Source organism: Callorhinus ursinus, unplaced genomic scaffold (genome assembly GCF_003265705.2).
Source record: "Callorhinus ursinus isolate GAN/ISIS: 27379988/994484 unplaced genomic scaffold, GSC_fseal_2.0 scaffold2, whole genome shotgun sequence".
Lineage (NCBI taxonomy): Eukaryota > Metazoa > Chordata > Mammalia > Carnivora > Otariidae > Callorhinus > Callorhinus ursinus.
In genome coordinates this window covers 88238629-88262603 of record NW_027397064.1, presented here as the reverse complement: position 1 = coordinate 88262603, position 23975 = coordinate 88238629, and the positions used below count along the sequence as shown (strand labels likewise).

Genomic DNA, 23975 nt, shown 5'->3' with positions numbered 1-23975 from the left:
GATTACTCAATGATAATAACAAAACAAGAATAATAATACTAAATGATCATTTATTGAATGTTAAAAAAAAATATGAAGACTTTCTTTGTAGTAATTTATGTCGTAAAAATCTGACCCAAACATATGTGACTAACGCTAAGAAATTAAAGTGTAAAAGAAAAAAAAAAAACCTAATTTTATCAAACAGATAACTTAGATGCAATTATTTGCTTTTAGAAAGGCTCTTCAACTCTTCAGAAAAGATTTTCCATATGAGAATTTAAAATGTAATTTGATTTCTAAAAAATATATTCTAACACAATACTCTACTTGTTCAAACCCATTCAAGGAGCTCTTGATTTTAAGGTAGGCTTATATAAAAAATAGTAAAATTTAACTTATAGCGCAGACCTATAATTGGTCCCTGCTCTAAGGAAAATGCTAACAGTATTTTATTTATTTTATTTTATTATTATTATTATTAAAGATTTTATTTATTTATTTGACAGAGAAAGAGATAGCAAGAGCAGGAACACAAGCAGGGGGAGTGGGAGAGGGAGAAGCAGGCTTCCCCCTGAGCAGGGAGCCCGATGTGGGGCTCGATCCCAGGACCCTGGGATCATGACCTGAGCCCAAGGCAGACGCTTAACCGACTGAGCCACCCAGGGGCCCCAGTTTTTTAGATAATAGACATTTTTAGATAAAAAGTAGATGTACATATATTTGAATTTTTTACTTTGCCCTAGATCATCACATTTCTAACTTACTTTGACAACAATATTAAACAAGTTGAGAAAAGCTGTGTATAACTTCATCTGTTTATTATTTTATTTTTTTAAAGATTTTATTTATTTATTTGAGAGAGAGAGAGTATGGCGGGGGGAGGAGGCAGAGGAACAGGCAGACTCCCCGCTGAGCAGGGAGCCCAAGGCAGGGTTCAATCCCAGAACCCTCAGATCATGACCTGAACTGAAGTCAGACGTTTAACCAACTGAGCCACCCAGGCACCCCTCCCTGTTTATTACTTTAAAATACATGACAGTTATCATGAATACTGATTTCCAAATCTAAATTCGAATCTCAAAAAGTTATCAGGTAATGACAAGAGTGTAATTAAATGGGTAAATATTTCGCTAATTTTCTTAAAAAGCTGATAATTATACCTCCTCTCCCAACTCACTCTCCTTCTGGTTTAACTTGTTCAGACTTCTCCCTGGACTGTTTTGTTAAGATGACTGCATCACTGTTGAGAGGGTACCCTCTCCTAGACCAGGTCTGCAAAGATGGTTGTATGATCTAAGTCCCCAAGGCTCATGCTTAACCTCAAAGACCTAATTAGGGATGACTGGGGTTGGATGAGCTATAACCCTGCTCCACACTCATCTCTACACTCCCAGTATGGAAGCAGCATGGTGGAAAAGGCACAGGGATTTGGTGCCTGATGACCTCACATCCCTCACTTCTCACTTGAGTGTTTGACGTGAGCCCATTTTCTCACCTATATCTTCCCTGCTGATTGATTGTAAGGACCAAATAAAAGAATGGATGGAAATTCCTGAGCCCAATCTCTGGCAAAAGGCATTGAATGACTGATGGCTCTTGCATGGTCCAGTGGATAGCACCATGTTTCCTCTTCAAGAACTGTCTTCAAAGGGTTGTATGAACTCTCGGGCCTCCTGGAAACTAATTAATGGTTAATCAAGCAGCTTGTTCAGTGCCATATGATAAATTAGTGACCGAGTAGAAAACACCTTTCTCAACCCCAGAACATCAATCAATCGTTTTCTCATATTTCCAGTCTCACTGGCATTTGAGTCATAGCCAGATCCCAGGCACAGGTGAGCTCTCTTTGCCAACAGAATGTGTTTGTGGATCTTTGATTCCAACCTACTGAATGAGTCAGCAAAAGGACACGCTGGGAGAGACTGGAGGTGGTTCTGAACCTGTTGGCAAACCACTCTGTCCAAGTCAGCATTGTTAGATGTTACTGACAAAACACATGGCTGTATCCCCTTGGTGAGTTTTGTATTTGCTGGGGCTTTCGATGGCTATCACTGCTGCCGTTGTTCCCATCGTATTACAGTAATAATGCAAAAACATTTAACTGCAAGCTCAAAATGGAGTTTCAAAAAGGGAGAAAAAAGAGGAATTGCTGTGCTTTATCTGTTTGAACATTCCCTGATTTCCACCCATTTATCAAAGTGTAAGTAATTTATGTCTTGGCAGGGTGTATCAGTTTCACAAAGCACACACATTAGCGAGATACAATGATATCATATTAGCTTTTTCTGCATCTTCGAGAGGAGCTCAGAAAGATTAATAAAAACTCAAACCTTCATCAATTAAATGAAGCAGGTGGAAGGAAGGGAGTAGAGGAAGAAGACTGTATTTCATTTCAGCTCTTTGTTTTTGGGGGGGGAAGCTGACAGGTTCAAATCATTCATCATAACAAGCTGGAGTTGAATTTCACTGATAATTAAATTCATTTTTTCCCAAGAGGCAGAGAAGCTGCAATGAATTTTATAGTAGCAGATGTGAGAACTGTCACGAATTATGGAAATAATTTATAAACTAAAAAGCATCTTCCTCTGCAAATACTATATCAGAAGATCCTTTTAAAAACTATATCTGTCATATACTTTTCAGTAAACATTTTATTTTAGAGTAATTTTAGTTTATAGAAAAATTGTGTAACACAGAGAGTTACCATATATCCTGCACCCCATTTCCTATACTGCTAACATCTTACGTTACAGCATACTTGTCACAACTAATGAACCAATACTGACACATGACTATGAATGAAGTCTATACTTTACTCAGATTTCCTTTGTTTTTCCTTCCTGTCCTTTATCTACTGGAGGATCCCATCTGGAATCCCACATTATGGTCATCATGAATTCTTAGGCTTGTCTTGGCTGTGACAGTTTCTCAGTCTTTCCTTTTTTTTTTTTTTTTAAGATTTATTTATTTATTTGAGAGATAGCAGGGGGGAAGGGAGGGAGAAAGAACCTCAAGCAGACTCCGGACTAAGCATGTAGCCTGAGGCGAGGCTCCAATCCTTGACCCGGAGATCAGGACCTGAGCTGAAACCAAGAGCCTGATGCTTAACCAACTGAGCCACCCAGGCGCCCTGGTCTTGCCTTGTTTTTGATGAAACTGTATGTTTTGAAGAGTACTGGTTAACGGCATTTTGTAGAACGTTCTTCAATTTGACTTTGTCTGATTTTTGTCTCATGATTACACGTCTGGGGAGGAAGGGCCATTTTCATCACTTCAGCCCAAGGGCACATGTTGGCAACACACTTCATTACTGTTGATGTTACTCTGTATTCTGGCGTAGAGAGAGAAGATCCTTTCTTTAAAGTTTTCCTTCCAGGATTTTCACAAGCCTTGCTCATTTTTGCTATCATAAGCTTCATTTAATTCACATTTAGTTCAATGGCACTTGGTTTAGGTTTATTATTATTTTTTTTAAGTCAGGAATTCTCAAGACTTTCAATTTCTAACTATTGCATCACTGATATAAAATAACCTCAGAGTTGTTTAGGAAGTCATATGCTCCTTATAAAGTATTTCAGCAATATTGCATGCTATACATTTGTCTGTCCTCATTATTAGTTATTTTGTTTTTAATACTAATTTCTTAAACATTGGGTCCATTTCAGTAACTGATAGCTCAGTCAGAAGAGCTTATTCTATCAATATCTTACAGAGAATGAGATGCTGACTGTATTAGATTCAAATGTCCCTTTTCTCAGGTTTGGAGCTAGCCCACCATACTTGACTCTACACACCCAGTGAGTCAGTATCAACTTTTAGATGGGGCTTTCTTTGCGCCTGTTCAGCAAGGAGCATGGAGCTAATGAAAGAAAGCCTCACAAAAGAGCGTTCTATATTCATAGTACTCTGGGTGCTACAGGATCATGAACGCTATGTCCTCTCCCTTGGGATCTGGGAACAGTGAGACCTGTGCCATAATTTTCTATATGTCCATCATTGTGACGGCTTTCTTTTTTCTCCCTAGCTGCACTAGATAGGGCTGGGGAGTGGGGAAGAGGGGAGATTTCTTGACACACAGTGAATAACAAAAAGGAAGTGAAGGGCATTTAAAGCTTTGAGCTTCTGGCTTTCAAATTCCATTCAATACATACCACGCCATCATCAGTCCAGGTAGCTCTATCTTATAGCACCTCTAACAGATGGTGTTTTCATTTGAAGAAATGCCGACGGAGGAGATATGTCCACCAGGCTCACTGTCCCAGTGCGGTGTTTAACAATTATAACTGACACGCTCATGTAGCACCCATGACTCTTCACTGACGTGACACCAGGGGAGGAGGAAAGGCTTGAATTTCTTAAGCAACTGAAGCTTAGCACCTGAAGCTCACTGCTTCTATATGTAGTTCTACTGACTCTGCAAGACCAGACTGGATGACATTAACACACCTCGTTTAAGAAAGTAAGAAGCCTGAAACAGCTTGGAAATATTTCCACAAAAATTATTTTAATTTTGCAGGAGTAAATTTATTTCCTCACTGGCTTTTGCCTATCCCTGCTGTCAGATGAATGCGACTGGACTCCCACATTGCATTTGCAAATGACTGGACTGGGAGAAAAAAATGGGGAGTCCCAAACAAGTCCGTGCATTGCAGAAAAGAATCTGTTGGCACATCATCCAGTAGCTGATTTTGCCCAAACTTTGCATTCAAGAGTGATGGAGTGAATAAAAGAGGCAGGTACAAGGAATTCAATCAGAATAGGTTACAAATCGCAGCAGGAAAGAACGAGGTACAGAAATAGCCGTGCTTTGATTTGCTGGAAGGAGTTGGGGTCGGAGCACTGGGATGGCAATCTGGCACTGTCACTTATGGTCCCATCATCCTGGGCCAGTCACGACCATTTTCCCAATGGTAAAACAGTCGGGCAGGGGCGGGGGGGGTAGGCTGGAGTTGCACTTGGGACAGAAAAAGGAGGTCATGAGGTAGAAAGCGAATCAGAGTGAGCCTGCTCTGTGGGCAGGGCACTTGTAATGAGGTGAGTTCTGTAGTCCAGGGGATCAAGGTGACACAGAACCGTGGCCGGAGATGCATACATTCATCTTTAATCACTGACTCAACACCTATTGATTGAATGTCTTCCAGGTGTGGCATTTATGCTCTAGGTATTGGGAGCACATTGCTCAAGGGGCAGATAGAGTTTCTGCCTTCATGGGATTTGAGAAGAGCAGGAAAAAGAAGCATTATTCATACATAAATAGCTCACTTATTTATAGTTGTCAGAAGGGCCTGGAAATTTATCTCTATCTCTACATCTGTATCCATATATCTATATTTATATATCTACATATATCAGCACAGCAGGAAGTAGAGAGTGCTAGTCCTAAACAGGGGGAGCAACAGTGCCGGGAGTGAATAGAATTGAGTAATTAATACCTTTATTCTGATGAGAGAAATGAAATCCAAGATTTACCAGTTGATGGTTGTGATAATGAATGAATCAGTGACAAGAAAATGAATCGATCTTGGTATTTATACTCCTTTTTTCCTTCTCCAAATTGTGTATTGATTTGTTTATAATTACTAATGAGAGTGTGATAACATTATAAGACAATAGTTATATTTCTTCTAGTGAAAGGTTAAATTTTTTCGTTTTCTTCCCCCCCCCCAGCTTTACTGAGGTATAATTGACAAACAAAATTGTAATATATTTAAAGTGTTCCGTGTGGGCGCCTGGGTGGCTCAGTTGGTTAAGCGACTGCCTTCAGCTCAGGTCATGATCCTGGAGTCCCGGGATCGAGTCCCGCATCGGGCTCCCTGCTCGGCGGGGAGTCTGCTTCTCCCTCTGACCCTCTTCCCTCTCGTGCTCTCTATCTCTCATTCTCTCTCTCTCTCTCTCAAATAGATAAATAAAATCTTTAAAAAAAAATAAAGTGTTCCGTGTGATGATTTGATACATGTTTACAGTGTGAACGGATTCCCAGCATCCAGTTAATTAACACATCCATCACCTCGCAGTTACTTTTTTGTGGGGGGAGGCGGGTGAGAACCCTTAAGAAAGGGTTCTTCACAAATTTCAATTATACAACACAGTACTATCAATTACAGTCACCAAGCTGTCCAGTAGATCTGAAGAACTTATTCATCTTATAACCGAAAGTACATGACCACTTCTGTTAACCATAAGTGGACTCCAACTTTCAGTCAGTGCTGAATTCCTGATTAGGAGGTCTAGTGCTCATAGGTGGCAAACCTCGTTGGCCTTGTCTTTCACTCTTAAACCTCCAAAAGAACTGCTGAAGGTTTATAATACCATTGACCCTGGAACAACATGGGTTTGAACTCTGCGGGTCCATTTATATGTGGATATTTTTCGATAAATACCGTAGAGGACTATAATTATGAATTTCCTCTTCCTTAGGATTTCCTTAACAACATTTTCTTTCCTCTAGCTTACTTTATTATAAGAATACAGTATATAACACATATAACATACAGAATATGTGTTAATCAACTGCTTATGTTATGGGTAAGTCATCCAGTCAATAGGTTATTAGTAGTTCAGTTTTAGGGGAGTTAAAAGTTGTATGTGGATTTTTGACTACATGGAGGTCAGTGCCCCTAAACCTCCCTGTTGTTCAAGGGTCAACTGTATATATTCTTGGGGTCTGGGAGAGTCAGACCTTTGCCATGATTATGTTATAACCCTTTTCTATAATACTATACAATTAGTACAATATATATTAATGCTGATTGATAACGAACTAAGTATGTTCTGGATAAATAACAATATTCTGAAATAATGTAGGTTTGTCTTTATGTTTCTAGGTGTGTGAGAAGATGCTAATAGACACCAAATTTGGCTGATATCTATGATTTCCATAAGAAATAATGAATGTTCTAAATAAAAGGTAAAACAAAGCAAACAAGTTTTCTTTTTCCATAATCACAGCACTGAAGAGACATCTATACCTCAAGAGGATGTTTTCAGTTTTCTGTGTTTACACTGAATATAAAATATTTACAGCTTATACAGCTTTCCCATGAAACACTTGGCATAATAAATATAACATACAGTGCACAGATTGAATAGATCATCTACCATTAACAAGGAAGGCCATACCCTTAACTGTTTTATACTGCACTAAACATATGTAGTACTCTGTCCATTAAAGGAAAAAAAAATTATGACTTTCCAGGATCAGGCAGAATGAACTGAATGGCCCAAACTTGTGGATTTGTCCCAAGTTGGGAGGATTGGCTTTTTCTTCATAACAGGAGTGGTATATCCTACAAGAGATAAATTGATACCGATCTGTACAAATATTTTTTAAAGGCAGCTGGCTTGCCCCCCTTGGACATCCTGGAAGCATTCATTCATGTTCTTTTCGAGTGACAATCATTGCTAAGTGCCAGTTTGGGAGGAGAACTGGTTTGTTTAGTAGATCTGTTTATAATGTTGTTCAAGATAGAATCCAGGTAGCTGACCATTAATTATTTTACTTGGGGTATGAGTTTAAGCCAAGAACCCCCAAAGTGACCACTGTTATACAACCTAGAGGCAGCCTGCAGATCCCATTATAGAGCCAGGAACCAAGGTGGTCTAAAGCCTCATCTTTGTTGCGTCGATATAGCTTCTCTAATTGGATTGCTTTAACAATTCTGTCCTGTATCTTGTAGTTAAAACTAAAATGACAACCTGCTCACCAGGAAAAAAAAAAAAAAAAAATCCCTGTCATGATCAAACTCAGCATCCCATTAAATTTTTTGCTTGTAAAGGAATCTTGGAAGGCATTTTCTCTGAGTAGAAATTTTACAGATTACTGTGGTTGCCGACGAAATAGGAGCACGCATCTGATGGACAACACACAATGCTATATTGATGATTAGTAGTCTGGCTGGCGCTAAAGTCATATTTCTGGGGCTCCATTACTGAACTGTCATAGCAGATTAAAAGAAGAATGACAAAGGGAATGAAGGATTGTAGAATCAAACCTGTATCAATATACTAATTGTGCCTATTAATATTTGTGGCAATAATGTGGCATTGTTTCAAAATTCATTTTGCAAGTTGGAAAACAAATGATTGCTTAGGAGAAGAAAGCTAAACAGTGGACATCCTTCCTTTCTGCTGAGAGTAGCAAATTCATTTTACCTTCCAGATATCTTTTAATAGCTACCCTTTACATTTTTCTAAATTGATACAGGAACTAACAGGAAACATAAATGTGAAGACAGAAATCTTAGCAGTAAGAGCCAAAAAGCTAGATTGCAATGCTTGGCAGTAGTTTTATTGCTAAGGTTAAATATGGTAATTCTTATTTTATCTTGATGACAGTAATCTGGAAAATCAATGACACAACTTCTGCAAAAAAATGTACACACACACACACACACTGATACACAAAATACCACGTGTATAAACACATGTGTGCATGCACATACCATAATTTCTGTAAACATTTAGGGGAAATGATGTGATAGGAAACTTAGATTTCATTTTGTATTAGCAAGCTGAATAAAAGGGGCTCTTATGCAAGCATGAACAGGCTAGAAACGAACGTTGAGGATGCCCCATGGATTTTTTTTTTTTTTTCTCCCAGTCCAGAAAAAAATGGCTCCCCGCCAAGCAGAGAGCCCGACTCGGGGCTCAATCCCAGGACCCTGAGATCATGACCTGAACTGACTGAGCCACCCAGGCGCCCCATGAATCTGTGTCTTGACCTCTAAAAGTTGACCTTTGAAAAGGAAAGTTACAACAGAGGGAAAAACAGTCAAATGAGGAGTGGAAATGCCAGATACTGTTATTTCTATCCTTTTTGGCAGAGTTTCAATGTGGGACAAGAAAACACGGTGGGGGGAGGGGTGTAGAGAGAGACAGGAGATGGGGGTTAGAAGTGCCCTTGTGCAGGGCTGTGCACTTTACCATCATATCCATTTGATATTTCAGTCTTCAGGTACCATTAGTCTGGCAATTAGCATATACTGCCAGTGATGGTTAGTTTTAAAATTTCTTATTTAATCTCTACACCCAGTGTGGGGCTCCAACTCATGACCTGGAGATTAGGAGTCACATCCTCCATGGACTGAGCCAGCCAGGTGGCCCGTGATGGTTAGTTTTAAGTGTCAACTGGGCTAGGTAATAGTGCTCAGTTATTCAAACACTAATCTAGGTATTGCTGTGAAGGTATAATGTCGATGTGGTTAAATCCACAATTAGTTGACCTTCTCTTTTTCAGTTCAAAATGTTCAGTGCTTATTGGTTACCTTCTTTCAACAGACATGACATTTATTCGTTTAAAATAAAGCTTCAAATGGTTTTAGATACATAGTATGGTATTTGACTTGAATACAAACATTCACAGTCTATTGGAGATTTTACATGATCCTACATAAATGTGCTGCTTTATTATGACCCAATATAAATATGTTTTATAAAGTCACTGATAATTTCCATATGATAAAATACCTATTTAATAAAGAACACAAATGCATATTACTTGTGTATATGAAACTCATAATAGTGTTAAAATTATTTTTTGCAATAATTATTCCTAACATTTATACTGAGAATTACGGTCTTCATAAATAACCTCATTTGATTCTTAACACTTACTTTGTGAGGTGTGGAGGGTAGGAAATAGCCTTAGAGAGCTTAAGAGGGCTTGTCTAAGGTCCAAGATCGAAAGGTAGCAATAAATCTAGAAATCAAATCTTTTTTTTATCAAATCACTGTTTTTTCCCAAACTAATACTCTAATGGGTTTGACACCAAAAAACAACTTGCTCAATACAGTGCAAATAATATGGTATAATATAACATATTTACCTTACAAATAAAAAATTTCTTTTCATTATGAAATGAAGTTTATTCTAGAAAATGAAATTAAGAAAACTGAAGAAAATTAAAGTCAAGTAACTGTGAATATTTTAATGTGCATTTATATTTTCTCCCTATGTAATATAGATAATCCATCTTTTGTATAGTATCTTTAATTGCTTTTAAGAAAATATATTGCATTCAATTGCATAACAGTTTAAATGCTTTAGAAGAAAAATATCTCGCTATTACTAAGAGTAAAATCTAAATTCAAATCTGGGTCAATTTTCTCTAGACCTCCTCCCTAAATCTTTAACACTTTGCTGTTCCATCAGTTGTCACCCAAGTCCAGATCAGAATTATTTGGATCATTTTGGGCAGGAGCAAACTCATCGTCCTCTAGGGTGGCTCCACGCGTGTAGCCCAAGGAGGTCTTGTGTGCTCTGGTCTTTGCATCCATGGCTCTGCCCTCAGAGTCATTCTTTCTTCATCTTGTCCCTTCCTGTACCTTCCCTCTCCTGTACCTTTCATTCCAAGCTGGTGATATTTCTGGTGGTATGAATCTCTTAAAACCTCATCAGTTTTCTGTGTCATTCACTGAGGTGCAAGCCATTAACAAGAGTGCCCTCCACACATCTTTTCTGGATAACTCTATCTCTCTTGGTTTCTGCTGAGACAGTTGATTGGATCCACGAGTCATACACCTAATGTCTTTAGTAAAAGTTGTCCAGCCACACCTTTGGTGTTTTCTCCAGAGCACATCAGTCTGACTCTTAAGTAAAGGAGATTATTCTTGTTGGTGTGAGTGGGCATTATCCAATCAGTTGAAATGTCTTAAAAACAAAATTGTGGTTTGCCCGAGGAAGAAGAAATTCTGCCTCAAAACTGCAGCATTAACTCTTGCTTGAAAGTTTCTGGGGTCTGCCCTCAAATGTCGGACTTGCCAGCCCCCACAATTGCAAGAGGCAATCCCTTGAAATACAGCTTTTTAGGTTTCCATTTATCTACCCATCCATATATCTTTTATTTATCATCTATCTATCCTGTAGATTCTGTATCTCTGGAGAACTCCAATACACTACCTTTTAATTTTAGTAATTATGGTCATGTGTGAATATCTTATTTTCATGACTCATTTATGCCTCTTGCTTTCTTATATTGTCCGTGGAACCTAATAGAGGGGACACTTGATTGTGATTTCATCACAAGTTCAGATTTAGCGTCAAGTGTCTCCATGGTCTTCCAACAGTAAACTGTAAATCACTTCACACCTGTCATGTTGTTTGTTATTATCATTATTATTTATTTTTTACTTGACTCTTCCTCCTGTAGACTCCTTGAAGGCAGCTACTCTATTTTGCTTGCCTTTATGTCTCCAGTACTTATCACAGCGCTTGATTCACAATAAGTGCCCAATAAAAGCTGAGTTCATAAATCTGACTGGCAGTGTGTAACATCCTGGACCTCTCACAACTTTTTATTTCCTTAGGCTTTGCTCTTAGGCCACTTTGGAAAATGTTCTAAATCCTAAATAAAATGGAGTCGATAAAGTAGTCAAGCAGAAAAAACAGTGGAGACGGGGAAAGAGGAACTACACGTTAGGAGTATGAAACTGAATAAGTAGTAATGATAATGTGATAGAGGAAGAATGAAAACTAAATAGAAAAAAATTTCAAAATAGTATTTGAAAGAGTTGGCAGTAATTATTGAAAAACTTAATTTACAGAGTATTATAAAAAAAAAGACTGAATTCTATTACTCTCAAGGGGTAATCATTACCGTGACTTTGTCCTCCACCTAGAAGCTGAGATTCACTCACAGATCTTTACCTTTAGCCCCAGCTTTACCTGGAGTTCAAGATCTGTGGATCTAGCTTTCCAACAGACAGGTTCACTTTAAAGAAGGATAGTCAGAAGAAAAGCAGGCAGGGACATGGGGCCCCGTCCTAAAAGGGAAACCACCCTTAAAAGGAAAAGGACTGAAACCTGTTATTCTAGGCTTTACTCAGTGCCCCAGCTTTAAGTCCTCCTACTGGGAGGACTTGGAACATGTATTTAACAGTATGGAAGGGAATGGTCTTGGGTGTTTTAACCCAGGCCCGGGGGCCAGCTCAACAGCCAGTGGGATATTTAAAAACGAAGAGCTTGATCGGTGGCCCGTGGCCGGAAGGCATGCCTTAGGGCAGTGGCAGCCACCGCCCTCTTGATCCCCAAGGCTAAGAAACACCACCCTGGAAGGAGCCCTCCACCCTGTCCCAAGTGAACAACTACCTGATAGGTAGATGAGCTCGTGGACAAAAACCTGACTGGGTGACAGGTGCAGGGAGCATTAATCAGATTAAAACAGCCCACGCCAAAGAACCCATAAAACCCCCTAGATTTAAAACGCCAAATTGGCAACCCTCTCGGTCCCCTCCCTCTTCTTCGGGAGCTTTGTACTCTCAAACTTGGCTTTGCTGCTCGTCATTCTTCTTGTCTGGTCTACCTCTTCATTCTTCTAAGTGGCCTGACCAAGAACCGGGGGCACTAAAGGAAAAGAAATCCTGCAACAACTTTAACCATGGAAAGTACACGCCAGTTTCCCACTTTGTAAAACATATGATTCCTCTGTGATAGTGTAAGTAGCAGTTAAAAATGAGGATAGAAGGTTTTTTTTTTTTAATGGGGGGGGTGTAGGGAAGCTCTGTTACAACTCAAATGATTACAACGTTGCTTCATGTAGTCTCTACTGGGCAGAAGTGGTGCTCACCGGGCCCCATGGGCTTTGTACCTTGTGACAACTGGCACAACTACGGACACACCTAGGGAGCTGTCTTCCAGTCATCTGACACTGGCTAAGATCAGCCATGGCTTCTTTCTCAGTGTCTGCAATCATTTGCAAGTAGGATCAAATCCAAGTCTTTCAAATTCTTGAGTAGGCCTTTCCTCCGTTCTCTCCGTCCCCTTCTCCCAACACATGGTTCAGAAGTCATGGGGAAGGTCGAACAGGACTGTCCTGGGATGAGGAGCTGGTTTGGGCCCACAGGCAGTGGCCGTGGCAACTTCTTTTTTTTTTTTTTTTTTTAAAGATTTATTTATTTCAGAGAGCGAGAATGAGAGAGAGAGAGTACATGAGAGGGGGGAGGGTCAGAGGGAGAAGCAGGCTCCTTGCCAAGCAGGGAGCCCGATGTGGGACTCAATCCTGGGACTCCAGGATCATGACCTGAGCCGAAGGCAGTCGCTTAACCAACTGAGCCACCCAGGCGCCCCCATGGCAACTTCTTGCCAACATTTCTGGTCGAGCCAGACCCATCAGGCATCTGGCCTAGTGCATTTTCTAAGATCTACTGTGATCTGATTGTGAGCCTTTAAAAAGCTCCCTGTTACCTAGAGCGATGTCTTCACAATTACAAAGCAATGGAATGTTTTTTTTGCCTCAAAGTAAGTTTTGTAGAATTTTAATACATACAAGAGACACCAGTGTTATTTATTAATGCACAATTATATGGGAGTTCAAATGTGTAACAATTATTATAAGCTTCATGAATGAGAGTAATAAGGATCTTAAAACAAACATAAAACTTGAAATCAGAGGTAGTAGATGATTGTCGCAGTCATATCGGCCTCAAAATAGTTCATGGCAACATCTCCACCATAGAGTGTCTTTGACAATGTAATGGACTTGGTCATTCTGAGTAAGGGACAGGTGGTGCTAAGTAGGGAGAGACAGATAGGGAGCTATGTGATCAGGCTCACAGAAATCCCCAAAATGTGGAGGTGTGGGGAAACCACAGATACGGGAACAAACCGGACCCACCCTGCCCTAAGCAGGTGGGATGGGTGTCTTTTTTATGATAATCACCTGTGACCAACAAAGAATAATCAGACCCTAAAAAGGATGTAAGCCATTGAAGGTATTATCACTAGTCCTTGATCAATGGTGATACCAATCGAGATGTTAAAAGGATTTAAGTTCCCTGGTTAGCTTTCTGTAAAAGACCAACCCTAAAGGCCCTCGTTGGCAACCCTGTTGGGACCCCTCACTCTTGAAAGTTTTTCTGTATCTTCACTTAATAAACTTCTATCACTTTACTCACTCTCTGTTGTCCGTGAGATTCATTCTTTGACTCCGAGTCAAGAACCTAGCTCTCCAGCTTCAATTCCCCACCTGTTGTTGGGCCCACCATTATACTCCTATGAGAGCACCTGAGTTGGTTGGTGTCCCTTCATTAGGCTGAGTTATTTTGAGATACAGACGTTTTCTTATCCTTTATTATATTCTCAAGGCCCACCATTTATTTTATGTCTAAAGTACACATGTGTAGTAAGCATACGTTGCTGAAAAAGTGTTAACTCTTCCCATAAAGTGCCACTATAATTTCAATATTAACTGAATGACTTGGTTAAATTTTTTCAGGAGATTTCATATATTGTAAAATCATCCCTGGATTGTACCCAAATGACCATATAACATTTTTAGATTACTGGGGATCAAATTCAAAAAGTTTAACTGTCTGTTGTTTTTGTAGGGAACCTGGAAAGAAAAGCCATACTTGAGGAAGGAACAAGATGGGATGTTACAAACAATTTCTGATGGGATCCTGGCTACTCTGGACCTTGGAGACTTAAGCATAATCCCAGCCTCTGGGATCCAGAAGACAAGGGTTGTTAGGCTTAGTTGAGGAGTACTGTCAGATTCAGATTCTGCAAAAGGGATGTTGTGGCTTACCCCATTTAACCAGTGAAAGGGAAAAGACTACTGTGAAGAGTGTCCTCCAGTGACAAGGGGAGAATTGGTGCAGCATCCCCTGCATTGCTAAGGAGAGAGTATACTTTTCTAGGAGTGTCCATGTCAAAGTAAAGGACCAGGGGAAAAGCTACTTAGATAAGTTACAGTGTTGTGGAGAGATCTGATTTTTTCAGACTAAAAGTGCTCTGGACCTGAATCACATAGGTAAATGCTCCATTTCTCACTGTACTGCGCTTGGCTTTGGTAGGCATCTTTAACAATCTATGAAGTAAGCCAGAATACTTAATAACCAGTGGACACTTTCCCAATGTGTTATTGGGAAAGAGGAACAACCAGTGATTCACTAGGTCTTTAAGTACAAGTAAGTATTAAGAAGTAATCAACCTGTTAATTAAACTCGGTTCACATTGGTGCTTATTGAGCAACTATGATGTAAAGACCACTTGGGGAACATTCTCTCATTAAGAACTTGGCAGTGAAATGGATGGGGAGGCTGCAGGTGGTGGCAGAGGGAGGAAGTGGTCAGAAAACAAACAGCTAGAGACTGAGAAATTTGAAATGTAAACTTATCCTCAATAGTGCCCAACCCTTATGCAATAACTGGACATTTGTGCTTATTTCCTTTCTGATTTCTTTCTTGCAAACGTATTCTCCCCCCTTTGCTGCCTTATCTTTCCCACCTGGTGCATCTCCCTACACCAGTAATTCAACCCAGATCCTTGTGTTATGCTTGAAGCCCTCCCCCATTTTCACCTTCCCCCATCTAATTCATCACTAATTCCTGTATTCTGTTCCCAAATCTATTTTATTTTATTATTTTATTTTTTGAGAGAGAGAGAGTGCACACATGTGAGCGATGGGAGGGGGGCAGAGGAGACAGAGAGAGAGAGAGAATCTCAAGCAGACTCCCCGCTGAGCATGGAGCCTGCCTCAGGGCTCAATCTCATGACCCTGAGATCATGACCTGAGCTGAAATCAAGAGTCAGGACACTTAACGAACAGAGCTACACAAGTGCCCCCCAAATCTATTTTAAATCTGTCTCCCTCTCTTCAACCTCTGCTATCTCCTCCATCAACAAGGTGGTCTCTCTCCTGGACACCTTCAGAATCTCCCGTGTCCCATCTTGACCTTTTCCTCACTCTCTGCATGGTGACTTTTATACGACCGGGCCATGTCCCTCAAACTCATCAGCATACTCCACTGCATTAAGAATAAAATTCAGACTCCTCAAATGGTGAGCAAGGTCCTCCGGCTATGGCTTCTTTTGCCTTTCCAGTGTGCATTCCACTTTCTCCTGGGGAGACACCTTCTGTGACCGACCTTCTGTCTATTCCTTGAAAACCAACAGAGAACTTTCCTCATGGTTATCTTAAGGCACATTAATAGTCTGCTTCATTTTGCCTTCTCTCATTAGATTGCAAGTTTACTTTGGGTCTCAACCTATAACATCCCTTCCACACACGCTTTGGGAGCACCTTGCATTGCAGGCCCTGGGCTGGGCAATGAGGTGCAGTGGTAAGACGTCACGGCTCCCACTTTCTGGAGTGTGGTGTCTAGTGGGGAAGACCGACAGGAAATTTCTAAACAAATGCATTTACAAAATAAATGCAAACTGTGGGGGACTGCAGAGAGAAAAACCAACAGAAGATGCACCGGAGAATAGGGTAGGTCACTTTAGAGGGGGTGGCATTTAAGCTCACGTGGACAGAATTCCAGGGACATTGCAGACAGAGTGCAGTGGGCAGACGGGCAGCTTGTGAAAGGCCTCATGGCCAGGTAAAGCTTGGTGAATTCCAGGAATTATAATGAAGGCGGTTAACGGCAGGAGGAAGGGCACGAGGTGATTTTGGAAGAGCAGGCAGGGGTCAGGTCATTTGGGCATCAAGTTGAGCATCTTACTTGTAGGAAGTGTTTACTAAATATTTGTTGAGTTTTCATGAGATGACTATACACCAACTGCAAAATTCTACAGGTTAAGAAATCGAGACCCTTAAAATTAAAAAAAAATCTAGAACTAAGGTCTCCTCATTCTCTGTTGACAGCCTTTTCTAAGTATCCTTACAGACTATCAAATATAAATGAAGACACAGTAGTGTGGAGATGTGATTGCTCAGCATCTGCCAAGGACAATACCAGCTTCTATCACGCACAGATAGAACGTGACTGACGTGCATGAACCGACAGTCTCTTATCAGGATGTGTGACAGCTACTGACAGTTTTCCTGAGTCTGTCCTCACTCTAAAAGCAAATACTACTCTCTGCCCGCATGCTCCCGCTTCCCCTAACTCCTTTGGGCTCCTATGCCCTGTGTTTTCTCTATCAGGAAAGTCTTTCCTCACTATTGGGACCGAATTACAGCTCTGTAATCTATGCACTCTTGGAACCTGAGCAGGCAGGTAACAAGTCAAATTACTGTGCTGGCAAGACTGTGTGTAGATGCTCTGAAATTACATGGTGAGGGCAAGGAGCCCAGGTGACCCAAACTTCCAAGGCCCCCCCATGCACATGAGTAAAGCCATCCTGAGCTCTTCAGAGCCGTTCCAGTGCCACGGAGTATCTTCAAGTGATCCCAGTAAATGCCGCTCAAAGCAAGAGAATCCATCAACTAAACCCTGTCCAAATCTTGGATCCGTAATATCACGGAGATATAATAAAATGGCTATTGCCTGAAGATTTCCAAATGTTGAGGATAGTTTTTTAAGCAGTCAGTAACGGAAACATGGAGGGCGTGTGTAAGTCTGTGAGGGGACAGAGTACGAGCCACAAGGTGCGAGCACTAACAAGATAATCAGAACTTTGTCCTGTAGACAAGGTCGTCTGCATGTGACGCTACCTGCAGCATTAGCCTGGGTGATTCAGCCCCGAGTCAGTCGGATTTATGGATCCCATACAGAGCCTGAGGGCCTTCCTAAACTCTGCTTCGAGGATTTCACAGTCCTTGCTGAGATGGTTCTGGAAAAGTCCAGACTCAACCTCGGGCTCCCCTGAACATGACCCCCTGAGTCCAGACTGCTGGTATAGCTTCCACAAGACATGTTTGTACCACCAAGGAACCAAGGCTAGCTCCTTGCCAGCCAGTGCAGAGGTCTGGTCAATTTATATGTTTGAAGGATATTCGAGAAATGTGTATGACAAGCTCCAATGCTAAGTAACCATCTCTCTCTTTTCCTTTGCTTAAGAATTCCTAGCTATCTTGGGTCTTAATCAGGCACCTTTTTGCCCTGAAAAGGATTCTTAAAGGTTAATTCTGAATGGATATCTAAATAGAAGAAAATGATTGAGTATGTACTATTAAGCCAGGCCAGCAGAAAGCAGGTGAAATTCAGGATCATTGGTTTTTATTTATTTAATATACTCACAACAGACATCATTTTTATACAGGGCTTATTTGATCTTTAATATATCTCACTTCTCATCTTGTTATGACCCAATTCTAAAAAGTGGGTGCTTCAGAATACTTGGAGATGTGCAATATTTATGAAGGAATCACATCAATAGAAAACGATAGCAGAGGAGAAAACATTTAGAAGAGGCCTGGTTTCTTGTCAGTTGTCAGAACCTCAAGAAAGTCTTTCTCAAGTAAGTTAAAGTTTTTCCCCCTCTTACACAGTGCAAGTAAGTTGCATTTCCATTTCATGCATATTTTTTAAAAGGCGATTCAAGCACGGAATTAATGATTAATAACATTTAAAAACCTGCCTGTCTCTTTTCCATAGTATCTCCTTTTTACTGTCTTTGCTTGATTTGCTCTCATTGTTTGCCCCGTGAATGTACTTGCTTCTCATACTTTGTCTCTCAACATAGCTCAAACACGTAGGAGCAGTCCCCTGCTCTGGCCACCATGGTCAATGAAAAGGTGGCTAAAAAATAGAAATCACCCACTTCCTCGTGACCTATGCACCTGTAGGAGAGAACTCTCTGTTACAAACATGTGGGTGTTTCTCTATTACTGGCTTTTGGTCAAGTTAAAAATGTAAGGTTAAGGTCTATGCCTGTGAGTACGCTGGGTCAGGTATGATAAAGATCAATTCAGATACTCTAAAATCATGCAAATCAGCAGAATTTGAGATTACACTCTGAGATACCTGGTGAGGATCAGGAAAGGGTATTGAAAACTCACAAGTCCTATCACCTAGCTTTATTATGTGCACCTCTGAAGTATCTTCTATCAACTGGTGATAAGGAGTTTCCATATAATTTACAAATTCTTGATTGTGGCCAATTCTTGATTTCTTTCTCTCTTTCTTTCTTTCTTTCTTTTTTTTTTTTTTTGTGCATCAAAGGTGTGGCTATCTCTAAACAGTGAGCTATGGGTTTTTTGTACATCTGAGGGGCTGTCCAACGGAAGTCAGGTGAGATTTATAGTGGTTTGCCCTAGGTCTAAGTATGGAGACAAGAAGTAGGCAGACCATGGTTTGGTAAAAGGAAGGGATTTCTAACCAGAGGCCTGCCCATTGATAGAACAGCCTGCTCCTATGAGAGTGTTAGAGGTTGGATTGTGTCCCCTCAAAGACATGTTTGAAATCCTAACCTCCAGTACCTGTGAATAAGATCTTATTGAAATAGGATCTTTGCAGATATAATCAAGTTAAAATGAGATCATTAGAGTGAGCCCTAATAAACATGACTAGAGTCTTTATGAGAAGAGAAGAAAAAACACACAGGTAAAACTTGGGAAGGCAGAGACACACAGATGCAATCTCTCAAGATGGAGGCAGAATTGGAGTTACGCTGCCACCGGCCAAGGAACACCTGAAGCTATCAGAAGCTGAAGCAGGCAAGGAAGCATCCTTCCATAGAGGCTTCCAAGGGAGCCTACTCTCGCCAAAACCCTGATTTCGGACCTGGAGCCTGCAGAGCGCTACAGAATAAATTCCTGTTGTTCTAAGCCACCCAGTTGGTAGCACTTTTTTACAGGCAGTGGATTCCTCTGTCCTCATCACTCCAGATATTAAAGCAGAGTGTCTGAGGTTGTAAGGGAAATTCATAAATTAACTAAGCATTAACTTAGACAAACTTTATATTTTTTTCCAGTCTCAAATTACCTTCATTTTTAATATACTTTCCTGTGGTCTGTAAATGATACCGGAGGCTTTGAGATTATAGAGCTACTATTACCGTTATTATTTAAAATTGTTGCCGAAGTTCTGACCAATCCAATAAGGCATAAGGAAGATAACTGGAAAAACTCTTGGCAACAAAACGACTACGTTATCACTACCTGCTGAAAAAAATAAGTTGCATAAATAAGGAATGCAAGGGAATCAAATGAAAGGATTCAAAACTGATACTAGTCCAACAAAGTAGCTAAACGATCAATAAAAAGCAAAAATAGTTTTCTATATTTTAATATTAAAAGCACTAGAATGTGATTTGAAAACGATGCTATTGACGGTAGCAACCTAAATTCTGACATATGTACAAGTGGCTTTAACGGGAAATATCTAGGACTTCTATGGGTAAATTTACAGAACTCTACCAAGAGAAACGAGGGAGGTCTGCACTCAGTGGAGACGTAGCATGTGCTTGACTGGGAAGAATGGATTGTGCCAAATAAATGTATGTATTTTATGTCATTTGATCTACAAACCCTAACGGGATCTTTTGGAGAACATGAAAAAATGATTTTAAAGTCCATTCAGGGGGCGCCTGGGTGGCTCAGTCGTTAAGCATCTGCCTTTGGCTCGGGTCATGATCCCAGGGTCCTGGGATCGAGCCCCACATCGGGCTCCCTGCTCAAGGGGAAGTCTGCTTCTCCCTCTCCCACTCCCCCTGCTTGTGTTCCCTCTCTCGCTGTGTCTCTCTCTGTCAAATAAGTAAATAAAATCTTAAAAAAAATCATTAAAAAAAAGTCCATTCAGAAATAAATATTAAACACCTCTTGATATAAAAAAAGATTAATGAAGTTAAAATACAAGCACAAACTGATAAATTATTTTGAATAAATATGGTAGAAAAGAGATTCATATCTTACCATATAAAGTGATTTTATTTTATTTTTTATTTATTTTTTTAAAGATCTTATTTATTTGTCAGAGAGAGAGAGAGAGAGCACAAGCAGGGAGAACAGCAGGCAGAGGGAGAAGCTGAGCAAGGAGCCTGATGGGTTTCGATCCCAGGGCTCTGGGATCATGACCTGAGCTGAAGGCAGACACTTAACCGACTGAGCCACCCAGGCGTCCCGAGATTTTAGATACCATTAAGAAAAGAGGTAAGAATCACGATGGCAACACAAAGGATATAAACATAAATTTCATAAGAAAAGATATACAAGTAGCCAATGAATACTGGGATAAATAGATAAATATCTACTTAAAAATAATGAGATGGTATTTTCCAAAAGTTAAGTTGTTTTAAAAGTGACACAATCAACATTGAAGGTTGGGAACATGTCTGGAAAAATAAATAAGATGCCATCTTTCTAGAGAGAAATTTAGGCACATTAACTAACAGCCTTAAAAACTTTGATACCCTCAAGCCCAATATTTCATGTTTAGGAATTTACCCTTAGGCAAAATGATGTCCAAAGCAATGGGACAAAATAGAGAGCGCTGAAATAAACACATATACATATGTCTATAGGCTGCTGATTTGCCACAGAAGTGCCAAAGTAACTGAAACGGAAAAAAGTGGTCTTTTCAACAAATGGTGCTGGATATCCACAAGGAATAAATGAATCTCTTACACCAAACACAATAATTAGATAAATCCAATAATTATTGGATCTAATGGACCTTAGATGTCGATGTAAAAGTTAAAACTATAAGACTTCTAAAAAAAGGAAATAATCTTCAACAACTTGGCATAAGCCCAAAGGTTTCTTAGGATGTAAAAAACAAAAAGTATAAAAGAAAAAAATTAAATTGTATGTCACCAAAATTCATATGGTCTGCTCTTTGCAAGATGCTGTTAAGAAAGTGAAAGACAAGCCACAGTCTGGGAAAACATATTCACAATACATTTATCTTACAAAGGGTTTGTATCCCGAATATAGCAAAGAACGCATTCAACTCAATAATAAGAAAAACCATTCCATTTTTAAAAATGGGAAATGGTGAGCAAAAGAAGATATATTTCACTACAGAGATACAAATGGCCAATATATTCATTACAAAATGCTCCACCTCATTACTCTTTAGGGAAATTAAAATGAAATCCACAAGAGATAGTACCACATATTCACGAGAATGGCTAAAATGGATAAGACTGACAGTATCAGATGGTAGCATTAGAATTAGATGTGGATTCACTAAAATTCTTGTACATTGCTGTTGGGAAAGTAAAATGTAAAATGCAACTTTGGAAGGCAATCTGACAGTTTCATATAAAATTAAAGACATACCTACACTAAGATACAGCAATTTTACTCCTAGGTATTTATCCAAGAGAAATGAGTATACAGGCATAACCTCGCATATATTGTGGGTTTGGTTCCAGACCACTGCAATAAAGCAAATATCACAATAAAGCAAGTCAAATAAATTATTTGGTTTTCTAGTGCATATAAAAGTTATGTTTGAAAAAAAGTAATGTTTATACTCTATTGTAATCCATTAAGTGTGCAAAAGCATTATGTCCAAAAAAAGGAATATACCTTAATTTGAAAATACTTTATTGGTAAAAAATGCTAACCGTGATCTGAATTTTCAGTGAGTTGTAATCTTTTTTTTTTTTAAGATTTTATTTATTTATTTGACACAGAGAGAGAGAGCACAAGCAGGGGGAGCAGCAGGCAGAGGGAGAAGCAGACTCCCCGCTGAGCAGGGAGCCCAATGCAGAACTCGATCCCGGGACCCTGGGATCATGACCTGAGCCAAAGGCAGACGCTTAACTGACTGAGCCACCCAGGCGCCCGAGTTGTAATCTTTTTGCTGGTGGAGGGAGAGTGGAGGGAGCGTCTTGCCTTGATGTTGATGGCTGCTGACTGATCAGGGTGGTAGTTGCTGAAGGTTGGGGTGGCCGTGGCCATTTCTTAAAATAAGACAATAGTGAAGTTTGCTATATTGATCGATTATTCCTTTCATGAACAATTTCTCTGTAGCATGCAAGCTGTTTGATGGCATTTTACCCACTGTAGAACTTCTTTCAAAATTGGAGTCAATCCTCTCAAACCCTGTCACCGCTTTTAACTAAGTCTATGCCATATTCTAAATCCTTTGTTGTCATCTTAGCAATTGCCACAGCATCTTCAGGAGGAGTAGAGTCCATCTCAAGAAACCACTTTCTTTGCACATCCGTAAGAAGCAACTCCTTACCTGTTAAAGTTTTATCATGAGATGGCAGCAATTCAAATATAATAATAATGAAAAAGTTTGAAATGGTGCAAGAATTACCAAAATGTGACACAGAGACATGAACTGAGCAAATACTGTTGGAGAAATGGTGCTGAGAGATTTGCTCAACACAGGGTTGCCACAAGCCTTCAATTTGTTAAAAAAAAAAGAAAAGTGATTATCTGTAAAGTGAAATAAAGGGAAGTACAATAAAACGTGGTATGGTATGCACTTGTATATATCCAGAGACTTTTACACAAATATTTATAGCAGCTTTATTCATAATAGTCCCAAAGTGAAAACAATCCAAATATTCAAATAATGGACAACCAAATATGAATAATTAAATAATGGATAATCAAATGGAAAATAATGGATAATCAAATTGAAAATAAAAACAATAAAACCACTAGATAAAAAAGTAATTCTCCAAAGAGGAATATAAATGGATAATTTCATACACTAAAATACCACTTAGCGGAAACAACAACCTACGGATTCAGAAAATAAGAGTCTATATATACAGCATGGTTCCATTGATAAATTCTAGAACAGGTAAAACTAATCTATAGGCAGATTAGAGGTTGCCTTTGAGCAAGGGGTTGGTGGTGTTGATTTCAAAGGGACTTGAGAGAAGTGTTCAAAGTGATGGGGAAGTTCTATACCTTGATTGTGGTGGTAGTTACACATGTGTACATATCTGTCAAAACTCTTGGAACTGTCCTCTTAAAATAGTTAAATCTATTATATATAAATCATACCTCTTAGAAATTGATTAAAAATTTAAAAGAAGGGGCAGCTGGGTGGCTCAGTCAGTTAGGTGTCTGCCTTCGGCTTGGGTCATGATCCACGGTCCTGGGATCGAGCCCCACATCAGGCTCCCTGCTCCGCAGGAAGCCTGCTTCTCCCTCTCCCACTCCTCCTGCTTGTGTTCCCTCTCTCCCTGTGCCTCTCTGTCAAATAAGTAAGTAAAATCTTTAAAAAAAAATTTAAAAGAGATGATGCACACAATTTATGTACAAGAATTATAGTATTGGGGCGCCTGGGTGGCTCAGTCATTACGCGTCTGCCTTCGGCTCAGGTCATGGTCCCAGGGTCCTAGGATCGAGCCCTGCATCGGGGTCCCTGCTCCGTGGGGAGCCAGCTTCTCCCTCTCCCACTCCCCCTGCTTGTGT

The 23975-nt window shown here is 39.9% G+C and overlaps 1 protein-coding gene across 1 annotated transcript in view; it reads right to left on the bottom strand.

Moving 5' to 3' along the window:
• The window catches only part of NXPH2 (neurexophilin 2), a 109315-nt gene that overhangs the window by 5256 nt on the left and 80084 nt on the right, over positions 1-23975 (bottom strand). The gene's annotated exons all lie outside the window — the stretch shown is intronic.